This window comes from Quercus robur, chromosome 5, assembly GCF_932294415.1.
Source record: "Quercus robur chromosome 5, dhQueRobu3.1, whole genome shotgun sequence".
NCBI classification, from domain to species: Eukaryota; Viridiplantae; Streptophyta; class Magnoliopsida; order Fagales; family Fagaceae; genus Quercus; species Quercus robur.
This window is the reverse complement of record NC_065538.1, coordinates 5764588-5791708: the sequence shown is the minus strand read 5'-3', so window position 1 is coordinate 5791708 and position 27121 is coordinate 5764588. Positions and strand designations below refer to the sequence as shown.

Below are 27121 nucleotides of genomic sequence, written 5' to 3'. Positions count from 1 at the left end.
TCAAATGATTGTACCAATAAAAGTGAATGTGCATAAATTTTGTTTAACTATCCCGTGCATCGTACGGGTTAGCGACTAGTACTATATATAATAGCAGAAGCCTTTAAGGAGGCGCTGCCACATTAAGAAAAAAGGCCCCTTAAAATGCTGCCACGTTTACAATTTTTCCAAATACCGTACGGTGCGATAAGTTATATTCTTTCACAATTTTAACCCCGTTTGATAGTTTGTCAGTATATAAAACAAAACAAAAAAAACCGGTTAAAATACAATTAGCCTTGCGATATAGAGATAGAGAAGGAAAAAGGAAAAAGGAAAAATGAAAAAAAGCTTGCTACACGGAGATGAGAAGGAGACAGAGTTCGTACCGCCGGCCGGCTATCACCATCATTTTCCCACCACCGTCCGTTCCGTGTCCGGAACCGGCGCCGATAACCTAAAGGTGCACGCAGGATTTGAGATACGGACATAGAGAGAGAACTACCACTGGTAAGTTTTTTTTTTGGTTCTTGCTTATTAGATCTGGGTATAAAATATGAATTGGTTTTGAGAAATTTGGTTGGATTGATTTGTATTTAGGTATTTGGGTTACATTAGGTTTTGATTTGATTTAGTTTCTCAGAATACTAAAAACTTTTGGGAGTATTTGGATTCAATTAATTTTGTGTTTGATTTTGGTTTAGTTTTAGCGTATTTACAATTGGCTTTGGATAATCAAGGCTTAGAGGCCAAAAGTCCGAGAACGGTAGAGAGAGAGTCGGTTAGTCACAGAGTTCAGAGAGATCGACCGATTGGATTTTTTTTTGGAAGAAGAGGAAGAATAATAATTAGACTGTTAAGTTAATGCACCATGGATTGAGAAAGGGGCACCACCACAAGTTCTATCATCACCGTAAGCCTCCACCCACTATCAGACTACCGGAATCGCTTCCTGTAAAGTTTTGCTTTAAACTAAAAAATTAAGGGTTTTTGGTTTTTATTTGGAGAATCAATTGGGGGTTAATTATGATTTAGATTAGTATTTTGGGTAAGGTTTGGTTTTGATTAAGGGGTTTTGGTTAGAAGAAGTTTTGTTTTTAGGGTATTTGGCTTGGCTCAATGTTTTGGGTATTTAGAATCGATTTTGAATATTTGGGTTGCTTTGATTTTGAGTTCACATAAAATGAAGATTTGCTTTGTTACTCAAAGAACAAACCTTTGAGTAACCAAAACTACACTAAAGTTTTATTTTAAATTTTAAAGTTTTTGCATTTGTTGTCTGAATGGTCCCTTTTTTAAAGCCATTGGAACTATGCAGATTAATCTTGAACCACTGTAAGTATTGTTAAGAATGTACACCTTTATTTGAAATTGAAATTGAAAAGAGAGAAATAAATTAGAGAAGAAGATAACTATTTGAAGTGGTAATTCTGGATCTAACTCTATCCAACTTGCATTGGCAAGTGTATCTGCTGTATAGATATAGTTGTATTCCTATGATTGATTGCACCAGTTTCATTTAACAGCTCCTTATGGTGATTGTTAGGAAACATTATCTAGGACATTTGGTGAACTTCCCTGTTCATTATATGCATGTACATTTTAAAAGCGAAAGGCTACACCAGGTTTGGGAATCTTAATACACCGTTAAGACCAATGTAAAATAAAGCAGAAGGGGTGCCTTGACCGTTAGTTTTCACGCCAATGCCAACCTTAGACTGCCAGAACCATAGGCAAACACACCATTAGATCTTCGAAACCTCCACCAGGAAAGTTTTTTATTTTTACCCTTTTTAGATTTGGGTTAAAATACAACTTAGTTTTGGACATATTGATGGATTTGTATAGGTTTAGGTATTTGTGTTAGATTCAGTTTTGTTCTGGATTTTGGTCTTCTTGGTTGGTACTGTTATGGTTCCATGGTGAGGTTTGATAATTTGGGCAAATCTTAATTCTCAAATGATGGCCTTATTGGAATTTTGTATTTTGATATGATACTATGATGTGGGAATTCTATTGGAACTATGGCATCTTTCTATGATGTTAGATCTTACAATATGGCAACCTTGAAATATTTTTTTTATTTTTCTAATTTTCTGGGGTGTTGTTGTTGTTCTTTTATCTTCTCCTTTCTTTTTTCCTTATATCTGCTTTTGGGATTTGATGATCTGCATATGTAATTAATTTTTTTGAATTTTATAGGCCTTGATGTTTGAATGACAATGAGCTTAATAATCTCATATTGAATTCGTTATATCATTTTTTATTTTATTTTATAGGCTGAGCTGGTAGCTATTCTTTGATGATAACTTGATATTATCCTACCAACTAATGTGAATGCTTAGGGTGTGTATGTGTGTATGTATCTATATCTATCACACACACATTGAATCCCTATTTTTACTAGAAATTAAAAGTTACTGTTTGTCTCATGTATGCAACACTATTCATTCTAAATAAAGAAATGGATTACTTTACTTTAACTTGATTGATTCAAGCAAAATTTAAAAATTGATCATCCTTATGTTTATAAAATTATTTGAACAGTTTAGATTTATAAAGAATATGATTATTATACATAAAAAGGGAATTTTATAAGGCACCATTGCATCATTGTTTTGCCCTATATATATGAATAACTATGACAGGGTGTTGCACTAATAAATGATAATCTTAGTTGGCCCTCACCATTCTTTTACTATATATACATATGTTCTTCTGTTTTTTTTTTTTTTTTTTTTTTTTTTTTTTTTCCCCAGTTGGTTTTTGAGGAAGGGGATGAAATCTTGATTTTGATCTGAATTTGGTTTATTGTCCAGATGATGGCACTTACACTATGAAAAAAGTTATGATTCAGAATACTAAACAGTTGGAGTTGGTAAGGGAGGAGATCCGTGTTTCCTCACTGTTCAGTCATCCCAATCTGCTTCCACTTCTTGGTCATGCTATCATTTCTGTTAAGGTAATCAGTCAGAGTGGTTATTCCTATCTAATTTACAATTGTTATTCATATATTTTTCTTAATATAAAACTTGACACCTACAGAATTGTTACATGACTGTTGCTTTGGTTGGACTACTTTAGTATAAAATTGATGGTATCAAACCATAGTTTTGGCTTTGACTTTGGTCACTAAGCCACAAGAAGTTGAAACATTTCATTTAAACACAAGGAAATGTGGTAAACACATTGGCAGTTATTATTGTTGGGGTTGCAATGTTGCGTACCTTGAAGTTCAAGAGCATGAAGTCTTGCCATGTGTGCAACTTAGCTGTCATTTCTCCTTCTTCTTGGTATTCTTCATAAAATGGTTGTTCTTTCTTCTTACGTTCCAATTTTCTTTGCCATTACTACCTCTCTCTCTCTCTCTCTCTCTCTCTCGCCCCTCTTCTCTTCATCAAAGTTAAACCCCTCAAATGAGACTACCAAAAAAAAGGGCAGATAATCACTACTAAAAAAGAAAGAAAACAAGAACTTGACGGCTAAATTAGAGACTATCACAGATACAAAAGAAGCAATCTTCAAAGGCCATGCCTGACTTGCTTTAAATTGAAGGTCAATGATTCTTCTTTCAAATTCGAACGTGTCACCATATTTATGCAATTGTTTTATCCCTTCATTTGCATATTTCATTTGGAAGATCAGCTTTATAAAAAGAAAAAATGGTTGCAGGTCACGTGTTTAATGGAATTCTCTTAGACGTGATTTGTAATCCTTTGACTCATTTTTTTTTTTTCTCATCTCCGATTCATTCCCACTCCATCTCTTACTATCTCTCTCCTTCCCAGATCTGATTTTTATCTTCTAATTCAAAATAAGTTGAATATCTGCAGTGTTCTATATACATTCTTTTGGTATTTTGATTATATGTTATTGACTTATTGTTGCATGCCATATGTTAATTGAAAATTTCTTTTTGATGTGATATGTGAAATTTCATATTTTATATGGGCCATGTTCTTCCCATTTTGTGACACTGTTTAAGGTTGATTTCCTTGAAAATTATTTTTTGGTTGGAACAAAGATTATGGTGGTTCAATTCAACTTAAATCAAAGTCTTTTGACAAAATGGGTAAAAGGGATTTGGCTAATTAGTGAAAGGAATTTTTACACATTAAATTAGCCAAACAACTCATATCTTTGGTATGCGTTTATCACTTTACATGTTTAAGAGATTCAATGCAAAATTAATGCAGAATTGCAAGGGTTAATTACAATGGATTGGTTGATTTGATATTTTTTCTCTACATATTTTTCCAATCAATATATTCTCTTCGTCAAACTTTTTTGTCATTAAACTTGCAGGAAAATTTTAGAAGGGAAAGAAGAAGAGGTGGTGGAGGAACTTTTTGTGATAGTGTGGATGTTGTGCAATTAAAGAAATTAATGGCTTTTCAAATAACAGTACAAATTGTCTGGTGTGATGGCCAAAGAGGCTATATGTTTTGCTGCAAGAGATGTCCTTCAAGATAAACTTTGATGGAGCAATGTTTAAAGAACGAAGCACATTTGGAGTAGGAGTCTTTATACGAGATGATAATTGGTAGCTCATTGCCGCATTGAGTTACAAAGGGAGACCAATTATGGATCTGGAGGAGGCAGAACTAGCAGCAGTTGGCCAAGCTATTAATTTTGCAATTGGAATAGGTGCAAGAGATATCATCTTAGAGGGCGATTTAGCAAGTTTTTGCAATTGGAATAGGTGCAAGAGATATCATCTTAGAGGGTGATTTAGCAAGTTTTTTTTGACAAGCTGTGATCTGAGGAAGAAGATAATTCATGCTGGGAGCTGTGGTGGAGGAAGCAATATTAAGAACGAATCTGTTCAAACCATGGAAGGTAAAGCAGTTCTAGGTGAGAGGTGAATCAGCATGCGTATTTATTGGTGTGACTTGCTTATTGATTAGCTAAACACTGATGTAATGAATATGAATAGTATTTAATGCAAGTTATCTTTGATTAGTTTAAGGAAAAAAAAAAAAAAGACCAATACCCCAACATACTATATCTCTCTAAAATGCTTCCAAAGAAGAAAAGTTTCAGTTGCTCCATTTACTCCATGGTGGTTTTGATATGAGTATGATTCTATGTTTTCCACTTTGTATTTCATTTGTTTTGACTCTTTCTTTTTTAAAATATTATTATTGTTACCTTTTCATTGATTTATTTTCTTTTATCCTCTATGGGCAGATGCACTTCCAGTGTGGACCCTTATGATCACTATTACATTTGTAGAAGTTTTTATGTTGATATCAATTTCCAATCATTAGATTCAATCCGTATGTTGAAGAACCCTAAGCATGTAATAATTCTAATAAATTTATTGCAAAAATAGGTAGGAGGATGATTTCTAATTTACTGTCTAAAACACTGGTTCATTAACACTTCTAATACATGTTGCATTGAGTGATTTATTTTGAAAAGTTACTAATTTTCTCAAAATTTGCTATAACCTCAGTGATTTTTTTCCCCTAGGGGATGTTAAAAATAAACAAATATGGGGTTTTTGGATGTCACCCTTGATGAACTCATAAAACATGATTCGGATTAATAAGTTCTTTTTTTCGGAGTTTTAATCAAAGTAAATTCTTAAATTACCTATTTGTGTCTTTCTTTTTGGCGTTTTGTCAAGTTACATTGACACTTGGTTTTTGTAAACTGAACAGAATGACTGGGATTCAAAGTTTTGAAGTCCTATAAACTATTGACTTTTTTCGACATGCATATCAATATTTGATAGCATAAGAGCATTGATAGGCTTAATCAATGAAGCAGGAACCCATGTTGCAACTCAAAATTTGTGCCATGTATCTTTCTTTTTATATTTTTATTTTTATTTTTCTATAGAAGTATCTTTCTATCTTGGAAGAACATTTTCTTTATTTAGCCTTCACAGGTGCCATTTTAGTTTTAGTAAACTTAACAATTTAAAATATGATTATTAGGTTCATATTCTTTTGTATATTAATCTTAACAAATTATATTTACTCTATTTTTAATAACATGTAATATAATTGAAACTAATTCCTCAAGCATTAAATCACATACTGAGTATTATGCATAGTCATAAAGATAATTTATTACAAAATATTTTAAAAAAAATTTACATCGTACCCGTGCATTGCACGGGAACATCAGCTAGTAGTATTAATGTATTATACATCAATCACATGTACAATTTAATCTTTATTTTCTACCCGACAAGAACAATGGTGGAGGTCATCTCAAGATTCTCAACACAATTTTTTTTTTAATACAAAAATATAAGCTATTTGATCAAATACTCTAAATAAGTAATGTCCCATGATTATGAGATACGGAACCTCTTAATTTGACTGGTAACTACAAAGTATATACTACTATATACTATATTATTGTCAATAATTGTTCCCAATATCAGATTCAATCTTGGACATCTTACATAGTTACATATAATATTACAAAACGTGGATCATAATTAGAAAGACATTCTGCCAGCTTAATCCTACGAAGGAAAGTTTCCCATGAAACTGTTGCTATTATTAGAGACACCAAGAATTTGTTAATGGCTTCTAAATTATAATATGAGCAAGTTGTCCCACATTTTGTTGCTGGGTGACAGCACAATTGGTGAGAAAACCCAACCCAAGAACAATATTACTACCAAAAACGCCACGGGAGATTTAGGTAGGTAAAAGGTATCAGGATCCTCTTTATTTTGTAATTGGGCGAGGTCTTCATGATCAAGCCTTATTAGTTTCACTTTCAATGATCCAAGGGAATGTTTGGTTGGGATGATTTTAAGGATGATAAAATAAGGGGAGTGCAAAATAGAAGAGAAAATTGGTTGGAGAGGTATTTGGTTGGGAAGGGGAGAGAGAGAGAGAAAAATGGTGGACCCGATTGTTTTTTTTAGGGTCCACCAAAAATCAATCTCCCCAAAATGGAGAGAAAATAAGAGCGAAAATGAGGTAAAAAAATTTGGACTAAAATGGCCACACATGTTGACAAAGTTTCTTTGTTTTGTTTTTGTTTTTTGTTTTTATTTTTATTTTTTGGCACCATTTGTTTCTTTTAATTTTCCCCATCCGTTTTTTTTTTTTTTCATTTTTTTTTCTTCTTATTTAAGTTATGGTTTTTTTTTTTTTTTTTTTTTTGATTTTTTAGAAAACAATTTTAGGTTCTTGAATTTCTTGTGCTTTTTTAAATAAAAAAATTTAAATGAAGTGCCCATTCATTTATATTTTTTAAAATAAAAATATAAGAAAGTGTTTTTTTTTTTTTTTATCTAATGTGGATATGATTGTAAATTTATACAAATTACATTTTTTATCCTCTAATTTTTCTTCTCAACCAAACAAAAAAGTTTTTATCCCTCTACTTTTTCACACCTGCAACCAAACATAAATAAGAGAAACTAAAATCTCTTATATCCTCTTACTTTTCTATCCCCCTCTCCATTTTATATCCTTTTACTTTTCCATCTTTGTAACCAAACAGGTCGTAAGGGTGGAATTAGGGTCCTTCGAAATGTTTAGTGTAAATTCATTATAAAATTCCAAAAATTATATCTATATATTTTAAAATATGTGGATTGACTTTTGACATATTATCAATAATTTTTTGGTTAAAATTGTTGGGTCCCAAATAATATTATCAAAAAAACTATCAATTCAAAATAGAAATTACACACATTAACACAAATATTTACGTGGAAAACCCTTTCTCTTTGAAGAGAAAAACCACGGGACAAACTCCGAATAATTTCACTATTATCAAATCAATTACAATAATTTTTGTGCATATCTCACGGCTAAAAAAAAAATCTCTCTTATTTTTCTTTACTCTCACACATACAAATTATCTTTCTCAAAGACAACAATCCTTTCACTTTTCTTTTTTTCACTATGTGGCACCCCCCCCCCCCCCCCCCGCCCCTTTTTCTTTTTCACTGTGCGGCACCTACAAAAAACCACATACAGACAATATATTGCTTTATATATAATGCACCTACCACCGCCTGACACTCCTAGTATAATTAGACCTAGGAGTTTTACTCATGCAAACCTACTTCCCCTAGTTCCTCAGCTTTATCAAAAATTTGGTGTTCGTCCCTAAAATTTAGAATGTTCATTCTTTGTCTCTAAAATTTTCAAAACATACTATTCTATGTCCTTTTGTCTACATCTGTTGTTGTAGGGACAAAATGGGCTTTTGTCCTTTTCGGGCAAATTAATTAGCTTTATACCCCCTTTCCCAAACTAAGTAAGGAAATGCCCCTCTTTTAAAACTCGATTTATGATAAATCGAGTTAGGAAGAAAAAAAAAAAATTTGAAGCCCTATAGTGGCATTTTAATGAGCCTATAGTGACGTTTTTAAGACATATAGTGACGTTTTTTAACTCGACTTCAATGAAATCGAGTTATAGGCAATTTTTTTACCTATAACTCGATTTTATTGAGGTCGAGTTAAAAAACGCCACTGTAGGTCTTAAAAAATGTCACTATAAGCTCCTTAAAACGTCACTATAGAGCATAACTCGATTTATCATAAATCGAATTTTAAAAGAGAGGCATTTCCCTACTTAGTTTGGGAAAGGGAGTATAAAGCTAATTAATTTGCCCAAAAAGGGCAAAAGCCCATTTTGTCCGTTGTTGTAGTTGAAAATATTCAACAAATTTAGAATATTAAAAAAGCAAGAAAATAAATGATATAACGATGTGTGTATGTGTGTATGTGTTTGTTTTTTTGTTTTTGGCTTTTTAATTACTCATGATAAAAACACGAGAGTACTTGCCGTGCCATGAACAAGGTTAGATTCAACTCTTTGTCGCTTCCACAACTCAACGAGTTTGGTTAATGCAACACAAGATGATCCACCCTCACTCAGTGCAGCCTTGGACACATCTTTCATAGCAAGGGTCCATTCTGTGGTCGAGTTATCAATTTTTGAGTCCATCAACTCAAATTCCAAATTCCTGATATTGTACTTTTGGTTACATACTAGAGCTTCAAAATGGAATTTTTGTTCTCTTTTTATTAGATAATCAATGAGAGAAAGAGAATGAAACCCATCAAACAGAAGCTCCAAAACTCGGAATATTTCATGTGTGTTACGTAAGAACTGTAGATGAGCTTATTCTCAATAGCTTATTTTGACTGAAAATAAGCAGGTAAAAATAGCTGTACATATGTCCTTCAAAGAAAATACAATTAAAATATGTATATATATATATATATATGTGTGTATATATATATAATATCCAATTATAAGGTAAGCCAAACATTATTATTATTACTTTTTTAAAATTAACATATGATACTCAAAAAAAGATGTTACAAGAATTGCTATCACTAAAAATTTTTACAATTATGGAATCCTGCTTGTATATTATGGGAAACATTAGAGATATAAAAAAGTTTTATACAATTTGTTAAGATTCTAAATTTTTATTAGAATGATATATTACTTTCATATGGATTTATTAATGATACAATATTTATTATATAAATAAATAAATCAATAAATCATACCAATTTTTTTTTAAAAAAATCACTATAAATATATTGATTAATTATAGTCGCGTATAGCAACTTGTTATTGATAATAATATTATCCACTAGTATAAAACTACACCATGGATCTGTCAATTCTATAGTAGATAAACCAATGAGAGGCCATGACTATAGTAAATAAACCAAGACTATAAAACTACTTATATAGCCTATAGGTGAGGCCATGGCACCTCAAATTCAAACTGCCACCGCCTACGTTCTTTTCTGTGAGCCTACATGGGAAATTTATTGGGCAGTGTCACTATGGAGCTACTAATATGTTTTTAAATTCTAATAAATCTTGAAATATTACAAATTTAATAACTAAATTGAAGTGGTTAATTACTAAAAGTATTAGTATTGATGGTGTTAAATTGCTAAAATGTTATTATTAGCACCACAAACTACAAAAATTGTGCTACATTGGCCAGCGGTGCTATATATGTAAAAAAAAAAATGACAATTTGCTACAGTAAACTGGTACTAGTACCAGCTCACTATAGCAACTGGTATTTTCTATTTTATTGGGTTTTTTTGTCTCTGTCTTCACTCTAACTCTCTTCTCTTTCTCATGCTTGTCTCTCTTCCTCCCCCTGACTCTCCCTTTCTTGCTCCTCCCTCTCTCTCTCATTCACGCTCTTTAGTTGGTGGTCTAATCACTGTGGCAATAGTGGTGATTGTCACTATTGTCAGCTTCGATGGGCCCATTTGAGTTGTGATCTGTTTGATCTTTTACGGAGTTGGGTTGTGGGTCACGATTTGGGTCACGGTGGTGATGCGGGTTATAGGTTTGATCACGGTGGTGGGTGTGGCTATTGCTATTTAGTTGTGTTGTGGTGGTCTTTGGGTTATGGAGGTGGTTGCATTTGTTTCTTGTGGTGGCTAGTTGGGCAGTGGGTGGTTGCTATGGGTGTATTTTATGTTATTTTAATGATTGTTTATACTATTTTAATGTTTTGTATGCTAAAATAAAAACCAGTGATATTAGGTGTATTGTAAAGTGTGGCGGTCAAATAGATCAAGTAGATATTTGAGTTGCTAAAAGCTAAAAAACATAGCTCAACTAATGTGAATGCTCTAAGGTGTTAATTAGTCACACTCTTTAGAAGGGGAAAAAATTCTCTCTCATTCACACACTTATCTATATATATATATATATATATATTCTACGCAGAACAAAACTTAACTACAATTCCTTAAATTTTGTATTATATTGATTAATGAATCACATACTTGTTTGAAAAAACAAAAATCTATTGTGTTGAAATAGTAATACAGGTCATATGGTTTAATATACTCAACCATCTCAATTAATGAAACTTAGCACCATTAATGAATTTTTGACTTGACACTTGCTCAAGGAGAGGAGGTCTTAATTGGTGGCTGCCGCTGCCTAGTTAAGCCAGGCATTGATGAAATTCTAGTCCATGCATTCAAGAAGCAGCTGTTACTAGCTTTTTTTTTTTTTTTTTTTTTTTTTTTTTGTGAATAGCTTTTAATAGCTTTTACTAGCTTTTGGAATTTAACATTTTAGCCATTGAATGTTTGATAGTCATTCAAAATGGTACTCTCCTTTGTGAGGGAATATAGGAACAAGCCTAACATATATCTAATAAATTATTTATATTTGAGGACTTACTGTTTTTTTTTTTTTTTTTTTTTCTTTTGAGTCAGTTTAGAGGGAAAATTATTGTGTAATCCTGGAGTACAAGGTCAGCAGACTGACCTTGTACTCCCAGCCAATAGGAGCATGCCAGCACATTAAAACTTGCTTACCTCAGCAGGACTGCCAGCTCTTGTTATTTGTTAACGTCTGTTAACGTTTGAAAATTTTTTAACAAGGGTGCTCCTTTAAAATATTCACGCATGCCCTCATGAATTCTCAGTTAAAAGGTTTGGGCCCACGTCAATAAAATACTCCTAAGTAATATAGGGTTCTCAGTAGAAGACAAAGGCTTAAAAGCCATAAAGAATATTGACAGCAACTCTCAGTAGAACACAACGGCGGACACAAAGAAATTCAAGCTACTATTTTTTTTCGGTTTCAAGTAAAAGCATGGTAGAAATAATGGACTTAGAAAATGATAAAGGTATATTTTGTTTTCTCTTGTTTTGATTTAATTTATGTTTTGGAAGAATTTTTAATTATTTGTGGTGATATATTTGCTCTCAAATAAAACTATATAAATCCTTATTGCTGTGTTTTTTTTTTAATTGTTAATTTGTATTATTATAGTATTTTTTTTCAATGAGTATCCATAATCGACCCAAAAAAAAATTAAGACTAAAATTTTGTTGTTATATAATTAAATAATTAAATAAATAAACATTAAAAATTTTGGTATTAAAACTTTGTTGTTATATTGTTGTGCCTAAACATAAGAGTTTTGTGATTAAGTGTACCATATGCGTTTAAGAAGACATACAAAATTGTAAACATGATGCATATCAATAAAAAAAAAAATTATAAACATGATATAATTATTGTATTGTGATTTTCTTAGTATTTTGTTTCTAATATTTATATTTGTCATAAAAATTGTTGTAGTTATTTGCAAACCAAGTGATATTGAAGAAATTGAAGGGGACTACATGTTTGTAGCAAGGCTAGAAAATAGTGATGAAAATTTGTTCAATAAGGTGGTCCATAATGCGGATGAAGCATATGCTTTAAATAATGATTATGCATTGCGAATGGGTTTTAGTATTCGAAAAGGAAAGCCTAGATATTATAATGGGATGAAGAACATAAAGCAACATGAATTTCTATGTTTTAAGAAGGGTTTTAAACTAGATGAAGATTTTTGTAAAGAGAAATATTTGAAGAGACTAGAGACTAGAACTAGTTGTAAAGCATTTGTTCGTTTCACAGTTAAAAATGGTGTTTGGAGGGTTAGTGCATTTAATCCAGAGCATAATCATGAACTTGCACTACAATCAGAGAGGCATTTGTTAAGATCTGGTCGTCGTATTTCAAAACCTAAGGCAAATGTAATTGATACCATGGTAAATGCAGGTATAAGTACAAAAAATGCTTATTCATATCTAACAAAAGAAGTTGGAGGGAGTGAAAATGTGGGCTTTACTGAAAGAGATTGTTATAATCATGTGAATATGCAAAAGATGACAATGATTAGTGCTGGAGATGCTCAAAGCTTATTGAATCATTTTAAGTCTAAGCATGCAAAAGATCCCATGTTTTTTTACACAGTTCAAGTAGATCAAGAAAATCGAATGACAAATTTTTTCTGGATAGATGGGAGATCAAGAGTTGATTATGATTGTTTTAGAGATGTAGTGGTATTTGACACTACATACCATACCAACAAATATAATTTGATTTGTGCTCCATTTGTAGGTGTTAATCACCATTGGCAAAATGTGATGCTTGGATGTGCATTCCTTTTGGATGAGACTACTGATTCATCTAAATGGTTGTTTAGGTCATTTTTAGACTCAATGGGGAATCGATCGCCTATAACAATTTTCACTGACTAGGATCAAGCTATGTCAAATGCCATTGGTGAAGTGTTTCCAAATACACATCATCGGCTATGTTTGTGGCATATTTCAAAAAATGCTCCTTCTCGCTTAGGAGACTTAAACTCTAACTCAGAGTTCATGTACTTGTTCAACATGTGCCAAAAATATTGTGATTCAGAATTGGAATTTCAACAGACATGGGATCAAATGACACAAAAATTTGATATTGAAAATCATCATTGGCTTAATATGATGTACAAAATTCGACATAAGTGGAGCACTGCATTCACTAAGGATTTTTTCACAATTGAATTTAAATCTTCCTCAAGGAGTGAGAGCACGAACCATGTTTTGAATGGTATAGCAAATAAATCAATTAGCCTCACTAAGTTTTTAATTGAATATGAAAATGTATTGGCAGATATGCGTTCCTCAGAGTTGGATGAAGATTTTCGATGCAAGCAAGGTGCCCCACAAAAAGCAGTTAAGAAGAGTGGCATTTTGGGTCATACAGCTCAAGTTTACACCTAAAGATATTCAATTTATTTGAAAATCAATTTCTTAATAGTCTTACAATGTTTTGGGATCAAGTTGATTGCCAAGATACAATTGGTGTTTTTGAGGTCAAAGAAGAAAATAGTGAAAGAGTATGCATTGTCCGATTTGATTATCTCAATAACAATATTTCTTGTTCTTGTAAGAAATTTGAGTCATTGGGGATTCTTTGTTGTCATGCATTGCAGGTTTTTAGTATAAAAAATTTAACTAGAATTCCAAGTCAATACATTTTGAAACGTTGGACAAAAGAGGCTAAGAAGGGGATGATGACTTACGAACAAGACAATCATTCACTTAATAATGATAAAGAGGCAAAGATAGTATGGCATAATAGCATGATGCGAATATCTAACACAATCATATCTAAAAGTGAAGGGGAGGATAGCCTTAAGAGAATTTGCCAAAAATTGCTATTGGAACTTGATGAAAAAATTGAAAGGGAGTTATCAAGGGTCAAGTTTGGTTCAAATGCAAATGTGGAAGAGAATGAAGTCATACAATGTGACACCACTGATGAAATGCCTTGCTTGCCAAATGAGGTGTCAGTGTTAAATCCCCCATGTGTGAGATCAAAAGGTTTAAGAAATACTAGACTTAAAGGGCACTTTGAGAAGCGCAAAGCAAACACATCTAAAGGTGCATCTTCTTCAAGTGAGTAACTTTTTGTTAAAAACTAAATATACAATTTAACATTTTATCATCACTAAATATTTTTTGTATATTAAATTCCGATTTTGTGTGTGGTTTTTTTTATGTACAATTTCATAGGAAAAAGAAAACAACAAGTAGTTGAAGAACATTCAAATGTCTCATTTGGTGGCGCATACAATACACCAATCTGTCAACCACCTAATCCCTACTCTTATACAGGCTTTACAAATGCTAACTTCTATGGTCAATCTTACTCACCTTGGACAATGCATTCTCAGGTATATATATAATGTATAGTCATAATTTGATTGCTATACTTGATACCTAATTACGAGCTATTTTCTATTTAGGACATGAGTTATGTAAATGTACCATTTACATCTATGTTGCAAGGTACCGATGTTGTAGCCCAACTTAGTCAGGTAAATTGACACAATTCATTTGTTCGATACTATGTGATATGTACAAAGCTTTGTTTTGATATAATGTGTTCTTATATTTTATTCCTTATAGAATTCATCTACTTCCCAAATGAGCTCATTGATTTATAATTCCAAGCAACCAAATTACAAATATAGCCATGAGGTAAATTTGGAAATTATTGTGGCATACTTGTTTTATCAATAGTGTCATTTATTTCTTGTTCTCAAGGATTACTTACTTTATACATTTTATTTATTTATTTTTCTTTAAATTAGGTTGTCAACCACATAGAAAAGTTACAGAAGTAAGACATGGGCAATGACCACAATGAACTAAGTAAGAGAGTTCATAAGGTATTTTTTTTTTTTTATTATAGTTTATATTAATTGGGATTTGGTTCATTTTTGTTCCATTCTAATTGATGCAATGTTTTAAATGTTTCTAGGGGAAAAATTTCATGCTACCATTAGTATAAATTTGCTCTAGGCCACCTTTTGGCATATTTTGGTATATCTTGTGTCTAAATATGGCAGAAGAATCTTTTCGTATGTCCACTCTTTTGTAACTAGAGTTGGAAAAGGAAGAGCTGGATTTGGATATGAAAAAGGTAGAGTTGGAGCTGGAGCTGGGACTAGAAGAGCTAGAACATGAGTTATATGATGTGTACTTGGATTAACATTTGATGGATTTCTTCTTTTTTTTTTTAGGACTTTATATTATTAGGATATGTTAGTGCTAGATTGAGGTTGATTGTGGTCACTCTTTTGTAAGCTCTCCATGAGTTTCTTTTTTGTGTTGATATTATTTAGAGCCATTGTGTACTCGTGAGGCAATTTTGTAATGACCAACTTAATATTATGTCAGTGTTATGATGAATCCATATTGATCGTTTTAATTTTAGTTGATGAGACCATTGTGTTTATTAAGTTCAATTTTTAATTTTGGGCTGTAGGCTCTGCAGTGGGCAGAATTGTTGTTGCATAATTTTGGACAAATTTTTGTTATTGCAAAACTGTTACTATACAAAGAAACTACCATTTTTGTATAGATAGAAGGAATCTAGTATAATGAACACCCTCTATCTTTTGAAAATTACTTTTTTCAATTGGTGCAAATATTTCACAACGACCAAACTTCCTCATGAAGCGGTGTATTCAATTTCTATTACAAAATGGTAAAACTAGTGGCCATTTCCATTTTCATTACAATAAACAAGAGAACAGGCTTACCAATATCTCAAAACAATTGTCATTACAATATATCACAATCACCAAACTACAATTCATCCACACTTTCACCTATTCTAAATACAAGTACTCTCCTTGTCTCTTTTGCTTTCACTAAACAGGCTAAAATGACCACAAAAACAACAAAAAACTTAGTGCCAAGTAAACAAATAGTCCCTCTCCCTCTAGTAAGTAGTAATGCACAATTTAAATCTCAGCAATCATTCTTTTCCTCATGATGTTCTTTTCCTCCAAATTCATCAATTGGATGTCCATGGCAGACTTGTTATCTTCTAAATCAACAACATTCTTCTTACATGCATAGGTGCTTTGGCACAAATTTCATTATCGATTCTCAGGAAGAAATTGCACTGCTGAACTGTTTCCAATTTTGTAAAAATGCAAATAAACTTTAAGTAGTCCTCTTAATCAGCCATGAAACACTATGACAAACTTTAAGTAGTCACTCTTAACCATGAAATTGAGCCAACATAAGATCAAAAGCAACATTTTTAACATTGATTGAAATATTCCAAATATATTAAAATTTTAAAATCATCCTCTCTAACATAATAAACCACAAAATTTAAGAAAATATGAATATAGTTTAGTTACACACCAACTGGCAGAAAAATAAGCAAAACAACTACCACCATCTAAAATAACGCATCAGCTCATTTGACCTTGTCCTTCTTTTGCAGTGAAAATATCGACGGAATTAGTGGCCGAAGCGGCGGGTTTGAGCGGCTTCAGCTGAGGAGCATTCGCAGAGTGGTCTTGCGCAGAGGGAGTTGGACCACTGGGTTCGTCCTTGGGCTCCGAGGTGGGGCTCGGAGCTTGAATTTCTTTGTGTTCGCCGTTGTGTTCTACTAAGAGTTGCTGTCAATATTCTTTATGGCTTTTAAGCCTTTGTCTTCTTCTACTAAGAACCACATATTACTTAGGAGTATTTTATTGATGTGGGCCCAAACCTTTTAACTGAGAATTCATGAGGGCATGCGTGAATATTTTGAAGGAGCGCCTTATAAAAATTTCCAAACGTTAACAGACGTTAACAAATGACATGAGCTGGCAGTCCTGCTGAGGTAAGCAAGTTTTAATGTGCTGGCATGCTCCTATTGGCTAGGAGTACAAGGTCAGCCTGCTGACCTTGTACTCCGGGACTACACAATAATTCCCCAGTTTTTAGAGTGGTCTTCAAATCAAAGAAATGGTGTGGAGGTAATGTGTAATGAATGAAGCTATACGTTAAAAGCATCTAAAATTTATTTTCATTTTATAATTTTTTTTTATAATTTCTTTTGGAGGCATAGGAAGCCACTGGCCTAGGCCTAAACTGGCTTTGGATAAAACAAAATAGACTTTTTATTGCATGAAAATGGTATTATACATCAAGTGTATAACTTCTCATCAACTTCAAATTTTCTTTTGTTTATTCATTGTTCAAAAGAGAATATACAATTTTAAGATACAACTATATTTTATATAACAAACAAATTAAATTGATAAAATTAAGCTCATCTAAACACATACGTTATTTATTAAGTTTTGACTTAATTGAAATAATATTCAATCCGACAAGCTCATCTTAAAATTAATATTTTGCTAAAAACCTTGCAATTCAACTAGCACTTTTTAATGCTTCAAATGGGAATGTCTATGGTTTAAATCTCATCTCCCTCACTATAACTACTATTGAATTATAAAAAATAAAAAATAAAAATTATCCATCCCAAGTATTGAATGGGCAATTTGGCATATCAGACCCACAACCTTGGGCTTAGGGTGAAACTTTTCAATTATAGACCCAAGGTCAAGTTGGACGTGAGACTGAGCCCATGAGCAACCCTGGTCAGATGTGTCATTGGGCTAGGTTGCCATGGTTTAATTTTGTAATGCTGAAAAACACTCAAACTTGGACTGGGCTTTAATCAAAACTAGCCCATGCTGTACAACTAGCTTTTAGTAGCTAGCTTTTGGAATTGAAGCTTTATGGTTTAAGCCTTTGACAGTCGTTCATAACTTTTTTTTTTTTTTTTTTTTTTGGTGAGAAACAAACATTACCTAAAGACAAAACCATCCTAACTAGAAAAATAAATAAAATCCCATCCAAAAAAGAAATAAAATAAAATCCCATCAGAAAAAAAAATCCACATCTTCTATCGTTTCCCCCTTTTTTTTTTTTTTTTTTCGCCCACTAGATGGAAGACCATTGGTTTTAACCAAAAAATGGTCATTTTGTTTATGAGGGAATGTACAAGTCTAACATATATCTAATAAATCTTTCATATTAATTTGAGCATCACTTAAGGTTCTTTTATTTTTGATTTAGTTCAGAGTGACCTCTTAAAAAAATAGATAAAATTTACCACCACTCATTTAGAAGCTATCAAACGTTTTTTAGATATGTTAGTGGGACTTTGCATCATGGGATTCACTTCTCCCTAGGCCCTCTCACTTTGTCAGCTTTCTCAGACGCTGATTGAGCTAGTGACCCTATTGACAAGAAGTCCACCACTAGTTTATTGGTTTTTCTTGGCTCTAGCCCCATTTCTTGGTCCTCCAAGAAGCAATCTATAGTCTCTCACTCTCTACTGAGGTTGAGTATCGTGCCTTGGCCACTATTGCAACAAAGTTAGCTTGGCTTCGCATCTTGTTCAAAGAACTTCGTTTATTTCTTCACCATATCCCAGTTCTTTGGTGTAATAATGTTTCAGCTATTGCCTTGGCTTCAAATCCTGTTTTTCACTTCAGAACAAAAACACATTGAAGTAAATTTTCATTATGTTTGAAAGAAAGTGCTTCAGTGCGATTTTTGTGTTAAATTCATCTCTGGCAAGAATAACTTTGTTGATATCTTTACCAAGCTTTTACCAGGTATCCATTTTCTGCTTCTTTGAGGCAAACTCTTGGTGGATTCCTCCTCCTTTTGTTTAAGGGGGGACGTTAAACCAAAAACTAAAACAAAGTATCAACAACTACAACGGCTATGTCCAAACGATACTATTTCAGTTAGTGACAAGCCACGTGTATAATGATCACTTAAACGATGTCATGTTGTTGAGTTAAAATTCAATTACAATAAGGCAAGAAAATTATTCAAATGGCTCCAACTGTTATGCTCAACAAACTCCACTTTTCACGGATCAATTCTGTATTTCTTGGAATTGTAATTATTCTATTATTGCTAGATATCACTATATAAATACTGGGACTAAGTCTAGATTATAATTAAACAAGATTAATATCAAGAAATTCTCTCTCTCTCTCTCTCTCTCTCTCTCTCTCTCTCTCTCTCTCTCTCTCTCTCTCTCTCTCTCTCTCTCTCTCTCTCTCTCTCTCTCTCCTGTATATATATATACACACACACACGCACATACATATTCTACACAAAACAAAACTTAACTACAATTCCCTAAAATTTATACTATATTGATTAATGAATCACACATGTTTTATATATATAAAATAAAATTAAAAAAAAAAATTATCGTGTTGAAATAGTAATATAGTCATAAGGTTTAATATATATATATATATATAAATTAGTAAATCTTATAATATGGCTGCCAGGGTGTTAGCGGCTGCTTCTGTTGAAATAGGGGGCACCCAAATGTGGATAGAAGAGTGTTCGCCTATTATGTAATCCATTGTAAATTCTAAATCTTTTTTTCCCTCTAATAAACTATCGTTTCTGTGGGGTCCAATAATTTGTGACCCTGACCCATTTTTATATTGGGGCCCAAGGCCCGAGCCAAGGAAGGTTATAGCCGAGGATAGGTAATAAAAGTCCAAATAGTCTTGAGACACAGCCGAGGATGATTCTCTCCTCGGCATATCTGAGGTCTCCCTAGAAGGAAGGGCAAAAACGGTATAGAAACAGTTTGGGAAAAAATCTAAAATATCTAGGTCAATAGAGAAGGGTACGCTGGATAGAATAACGACCAAGGACAAAGGGAAAGCTGCCCTTACTGCCATTCAATACTCTGCACCTGACAGAGCCATACTCTTCAGCTTTTACAACCACCCCCAACCACTCTGGCTATGGGTTGATGGGACAAGTATCAGTCCTGAAAAATCGAACCCACACGTGGACGTTGGATAAGGAATGCAGACTAATATAAAAAGAGGAACAAGCAATCCGGGGAAAGGGGTTGGGGAAAAATGGCCAAAAACCAGAGCCTCCCAGCTCGCCTCCAGGAGAAAGACTCCTAGGGCGAACACGATTTAATTATATATAAACACCACGAAAAAACCACCGTCTGGTGACCAAGGCTTAGCCTTTCAAACACACGCTCTATAAATGATATTGTTTGAGCCTTTTTACGTGCGAACCCAACATTATTATGGGTCATTACGAATCATGTCCTTACAGTTTCAATAAAAAAATAAAAAGTAATAATAATAAATAAATAAAAGAATAAACCATGGTTTTAATTTACCAAAATGGTACTCTCCTTTTGTGAAGGAATACAGGAACAAGCCTAACATATATCTAATAAATCTTTTATATTTGAGGAATATTACTTACTGTTCTTTTATTTTTGAGTTAGTTTAGAGTGAACTTCAAATCAAAGAGATGGTGTGGAGGTAATGTAATGAATGAGGCTATACATTAAAAGCATCTAAAAAATATTTTCATTTTATAATTATTTTTGGAGGCATAGGAAGCAACAACAGGCCTAGGCCTAAAGCTGGCTTTGAATAAAACAAATAGACTTTTTTATTGCACGAAAATGGTATTATACATCAAGCGTATAACTTCTAATCAACTTAAAATTTTCTTTTGTTTATTCTTTGGAATTTGGATAAGCTTATTTTCATCTCAAAAGAGAATATACAAAATTTTAAAACATCATATTATAAAGATACAACTATATTTTATATATATAAAAAATTAAACTAATAAAATTAAGTTTATCTAAATGCACATTTTATTTATTAAGTTTTGATTTAATTGGAATAATATTCAATCCAACAAACTCTTTTTAAAATTAATATTTTGCTAAAGAGAAACAGGAGTCTATTTCTTGGTTTGAAGAATGTGTCTATTTTCTATTCCCAATTGTACGTATAATGTGATTATTAGTCAATAAAGTCTACCATTGATTTTCCTAAAAAAAAAAGGTTTAATGGAAATATGGTTTAAATCTCTCCTCCCTCCCTCTAACTAGTAACTACAATTGAGTTTTAAAAATAAAAAATAAAAACTAATGTTTTACTTCTTATCCATCCCAAGTATTGAATTGGCATATCAGACCCAAAACCTTGGGCTTAGGGTGAAACTTTTCAAATAGACCCAAGGTCAAGTTGGACGTGAGACTGAGACCATGAACAACCCTGGTCAGATGTGTCATTGGGCTAGATTGTGCCATGGTTCAATTTTGTAATGCTAAAAAGCTCAAACTTGGACTGGGCGTTAATCAAAACTAGCCCATGCTATACAAGCAGCTTTTGGAATTTGAAGCTTTTGGCCTTTGATGGTCGTTCATAATTTCGTCGAAACTCATTACCTAAATAAAAAAAATCCCCATCTTCTTTCTTCTTTTTTTTTCGCCCACTAGATGGAAGACCATTGGTTTTAACCAAAATGGTCATGTAGTCTATGAGGGAATAAATGAGTCTAACATATATCTAATAAATCTTTCATATTAATTTGAGCATCACTTAAGATTCTTTTATTTTTGAGTTAGTTCAGAGTAACTTCCAAATAAAACAAATAAAATTTGTATTGCATGGAAATTGTATTTATTGGTGTACATCAGGCCCATCCTTGAACCCACAATATATAGACACACAATATAACTAGGTTAATACTGTCATACTATCATTGTAGTTGTGTACTGTTATGTGTCTTTGGTCTCTCTATATAATATATGACCTCCTTGGGGTAAAATTCGTAAATACCCTTAATTTCAAAACTATGCAGCAAAATGGCCCTATTTTAAAACTCAATTTTGACAAAATTGAGTTTTTTTTGTAAAACTTGATATCCTCAAAATCTAGTTCTATGTGTATATTTAAGTAGACTTAATATTAGCAATGTCAAATTCCACTTAAACTTTCAAAAAAAATTTAAGTGGCAAAATATGTATAGAACTCAACATTGCTAACGTCGAGATCCAAAAACAGGGGCATTTTATTTAATAGTTTAGGAAGAGGAGAGGAGTATTTTGCAAAATAATCTTAAAATTAGGGTATTTACCCATTTTTCCCGCCTTATTATGTATAGGCTTGTTCAGATTCTACCCACAGCCGACAAAACCAATTTGCACCGATCCGAACCTCACCCATTTGAGCTTCACCAGAGCTGTATGGCGCGGTGGTCGAAGACGATTTGCGAGTACCGACGATGGCCGATACGGCGAGCGGTTGTGGGTTTTGCATTCCAATGTGTAATCGAACTAACCGCCATGTATGTATATCTATATATATAGTTTAACATATACATATATGTCTATGTAATCATGTTTCAATTTTAAAATAAAAGAAATTTCTAGAGAGAGATTTAGAGTACCAGTGCTGTGCAGTAGAGAAAAGAGGCATGAAACTGAGAAAGGAGAAGGAAGGAAGAAGAGAAAAAAAAAATAGGGTTAAGTTTAGTGATTTAAAACGACATCATTCCATTAATTTTTTTTTTTTTTTTAATCTGATACAAAACGACGTCGTTTTGGAACTAATATTAATTTTAATAATAAGTTCAAAATGACGTTGTTTTAGTTTGTAGGTTAAATTTTTTAATCTCTTTTAAATGTTGTCTTCTCTTATCTCTAATCTCTTGTCCGCCTCTCCCCCTTTCACATCTCTCTCTCTCTATCATTCCTCAACCCCTGCCTTCGCTACCAACCCACCACCGTCATCCACTGGATGCCACCGTTTCCAAGGTTTCCCCTCTCATCTCTCCTCTTTGTCACAACTATTATCTAGAAATTTCAAGAGAATGTTTTGATGCTTAATACCTAGCTACTATGGTTCTCCTTTCTATGATTTCTTCCAGGTATGGAAATTTATATAATGCTCAATATATACCTGCTTCTCCTTGCAATGCTTTTTAGAAAGATGGAGAATTTGTTTGAAAATTTTGTGAAAGATTTTGAACATGTTTGTTTGTTTGTTTGTTTGTTTTTTTTTTTTTTTTTTTTTTTTTGGAATATTTGGGTTGTTTGATATTTCTATGTGGGTTGCTTGATGATTTTTTTTTTTTTTTAAATTATTTGTTTGTTTTATTTTTGCACTGAATTAACTGCACTGCCCTGCTATGGTCAACCGAACCTAGTGTAGACTGGTTCTTACCCTTCAAATGTGAGGTGTGGTTAAGCATGAGGGCAAACCACACCTTATAGGTGTGGTGCAAAATTCCCCCCCATAACTGGCCGCACCGCACCGTGTACAGGCCTAATTATGTACATTATTATTCTCCGTTCTAATAGTATTAATGTATTATACATCAATTACATGTACAATTTAATCTTTATTTTCTACCCGACAAGAACAATGGTGGAGATCATCTCAAGATTCTCAACACAATATTTTTTTTTTTTAATACAAAAATATAAGCTATTTGATCAAATACTCTAAATAAGTAATTTCCCATGATTATGAGATACGGAACCTCTTAATTTGGAGAAAGTATATGATGTTTCAGGAACTCCACCTCAGCATCTAGTTGGTGTTTCTAAAACCAATAAAAAATTGACATCTGTCCTAAAAAAAAGAAACATCAACCTACTAAACCATTTAAATGAAAAAGACGAAATTGACCCTTAAAAATTCAAAGAACCGCCTTCTGTTGTTTTTCCTCTTTTTGCAAAATCAAAATGCTCATCTCTCTCTCTCCGTTTTTCTCTCCACCACCGCAACACACCAGCACCTCCATGACTCCATTTTTTCTCTGTCAACTCCAAACCAAAAACCACTTTACTTTTCCTCTTTTCAAAATCAAATTTCAATGTCTCTCTCCCCAGTCCACACGCCACCATAGCCTTTATTCTCTCTTAACCCCAAATCCCAACAGCCAATGCCCAGCAGTAGCGTCTCCGCCAGCACAACACCGCTGACATCACAAGTTCTGAAGAAACCGGCCTTTGTCTCATCAGAAAATCCCCAAAATCTTCTCTTTCTAGCAGAACCACCCTACACCGGAAACTTCACGCTACTTCCAACACCCGACATTCACAAGAAGGTTTTTTTTTTTTCTCTGTTTCTTTTCTGCATTTTTCACATTTTTTTTGTATGCTTTTTTCTTCCCAAAATAGCAGATGTTTAAAAGAAACAAAAGAAAACCAAAGGAATTCTTGTGTAAAAACTAAATTTGTACCTGTTTGATAAAATGTCTCAATGAAGATGGGTGCACTCCTTTGTTCTTAAACTATTATCAATCAACAGAATATACAATATACAGTAAATGGTTAATCTTCTTTTTGTTAATGTTCTTTTGGATCAGATTAAAGTTGGTTTTTTTTTTTTTCTTCACTTTTTTGTTATAGTTTCATATGTAGAAACATAAAGCTTCTTTCTTTGTTTAACAAATAGCTTGCTGCCTTTATTTTGCTGATAAAATGCTTTGCTGATACGTTTATTGAAATCTTGGTCTTGAACAACTTCATTTTTGTGTGTGAAGGTTGTTGACTGCAGTATATTTGGTTTCCCCAATTCTAAACTTTGTTTTTTCTACTGTTGAGTTTACTGATGATAACATACACACTGCGGTATATTTGGGCTCATATTAATAAGTAAAGAAAATTTGGCATACACCAACCGAATGCTGAGTTGAGTTTTTATGATGTTGGATTTGGCACCATATGGATGCTGGTTTGAGTTTTTATCAGGTCTGCTACTCCTCAGTTTACATTTATACAAATATAATTCTTTATGTTGTTCTCATGTCATAGGCTTGATCAAGTGATAAGTCTTGGATTGAAAGTTATATAATGAAAAACAAAAAGGGACAAGAGAAAAGGTTTGAAATTTGTCTATTTGCTACCAGTGCCTTTGGCATTCAATTTTTCTTTTAATAAGTAGCTCCCAACTTAGTTTTGATGGTAATGGTATATTATATTGAGTGAATTTGAAGGATAGATTTATAGTAGTCCCAAATTTTTTATTTTCGCTTCTTTTGTGGTTATTCTTAAACTTTTATTTTTTACTTTTTATATGAAGTCTTGAACTTTAATTTGGTTACTTTGTTTGGTTACTTAGCATGATAGCCTTTGCAAGAGAAATATGGCTGTGTTAGTTGATTTTTTTGGTATGTTTTTTAAAATACTAGAAGCATATAAACTTATTTTGGTTTGTATTTGAGAAGTACACTCAAAATAGGATGTGGCCTTGTTGACAACCATTATCATTTGCTTTAGTTAATTATCTCAAAATTGATTTCAAATACGGAGCATTTTCTAATTACCTATCTCCCACAGTTTCTTTTCTGTGCAATGCTTTTGAGTGCAAAAGCATTGGATAAAGCCCGAGATGATCTCATTTGTTCAAAGGCAAAGGCATTGGCACAACCTTGTTTCATAACTGTCTGTTGTTCACCATCTTTCATTTCAATAGAAAACTTCATCCTCGTACAATGCTGTTATTACTCTAATATGTGCTTTTGTTTATTGTTTTTTTTCCCCTAATATTGTTCTCTTTTTTTCTAGGGCTCTGCTAAAAAATTCTGAAGTATGATGAAAAGCTCTTTTGGATAGTATTTTGGACAATATACTGCACAGCTAATGGACAGCATTTTTGGATAGTTTTTTGGAAAGCATTTCGGACATTATTGCACAGTGGAGGAACATCTTAGATAGTATTTTTGACTTGATAATTTTTTAGATAGTATAAAAATTTGGACAAGTGATTGCATAGCCAACACTAATTATAGCTATCATTTTTGGAAAATTTTTGTAACTAATGAAGCTACTCAAACATGATAGATTTCGTGTTTTTTTGAGGAGCTTCTAGTTAAAGACTAATTATATGCAAATGATGAAAGTTTTTAATGCAATAGTAAATTTTATTCTTATATATTAATTTCTATATGTGCTTGGTGGTGGAATTGCAACACTAGATCGTTGCAGGTGTTATATTGTTATGCTATATAGGGATGAATGATAGCACTCATGAAAAGTTCCGATTAAGTGGATGATATGGCAAATGGCAATATTTTGGTGCTAGACTATTTCTTTTTTGTTATTCTGATGATATAGTGAATGCTACAAGTTGCTCCCCCTTTACTCAAATCTTACAATAGTTTTAAGTTCATAGATTCACAAGGGAGAATGATTGTCCCTGTATCGCCAAGCCAAGAAATGAATTACAACTAGGGGTGTGCAGAAAACCCACCGACCCGCCAAACCCGACCCAACCCAACCCAACCCGCTGGGTTGGGTTGGTTTTTAAGGCTTGGTGGGTTGGGTTGGGTTACAAAAAAAAATTTTATGGCGGGTTGGGTTGGGTTGGGTCATAAAATTACAAACCCGCCAAACCCAACCCGACCCACCCATATATAATATATATTTAAAATATATTTTTATATTTAATAATTTTTTAAAAATCAATTGTAGGGAACTTATATATATATATACATTTAAATATATATTATATATTTAATAATTCAAAAAAAAAGTTGTAGAACAGTATTTCCTCAGTTCCTTATACTAATACTAATTTAATATATATATATATATATATAATATATTATATAATTAATAAATTTTTTTAAATAGTTAGTTCTTCCTATCCTATATAAAAGCCAATTAGTTCACACAAATCCTAATAAATTACTATTGTTGTTTAGTCATTAGTGTTGTTTGCTTTTAAAGAGTTACCTTGATACTAATCTTTAGGTTTTTTTAATATTTTAATTTTTTTTTTATACTCAATTTAATAATACTAATAAAAAATTTTAAACCTATGGGTTCAACCCGACCCATGTGGGTTGGGTTGGGTTGGGTTGGACTTATGTGATGGGTTGGGTTGGGTTGGGTTTTTTTTTCACCCGCCATGGTGGGTTGGGTCAAAAAATCCCCTCAACCCAACCCGACCCATGCACACCCCTAATTACAACTATTCATTTCTAACTTTTTTTTTTTTTTTTTTTTTTTAATCTTATCAATGTTTGTGTGTTTTCATTTTTCTTTCTAAAAGTTGCATAAAGATATCTTGGACATGTGACCAAATCACCCATTATATATATAACTTTTTTTTTTTTTTTTTTTTTTACAATAAACCAAGCTTTATTAAAAAGATCTAAATTCAAATTGTACAATCCAAAGTATCC

The 27121-nt window shown here is 32.6% G+C and overlaps 1 long non-coding RNA gene across 3 annotated transcripts; it reads left to right on the top strand.

Annotated features, from left to right (window-relative positions):
* Nucleotides 1-268: 268 nt before the first annotated feature.
* LOC126724923 (uncharacterized) lies at nt 269-5406 on the top strand. 3 transcript variants are annotated; one of them, XR_007655192.1, is made up of 5 exons: nt 271-489; nt 2799-2941; nt 3421-3534; nt 4285-5056; nt 5170-5406. It is a non-coding gene; the product is annotated as an uncharacterized LOC126724923 (long non-coding RNA). The 3 variants fall into 3 exon arrangements; XR_007655190.1 differs by lacking the exon at nt 5170-5406 and having other exon boundaries at nt 269-489; nt 4285-5083; XR_007655191.1 differs by lacking the exons at nt 3421-3534; nt 5170-5406 and having other exon boundaries at nt 273-489; nt 4285-5083.
* Nucleotides 5407-27121: the final 21715 nt, after the last annotated feature.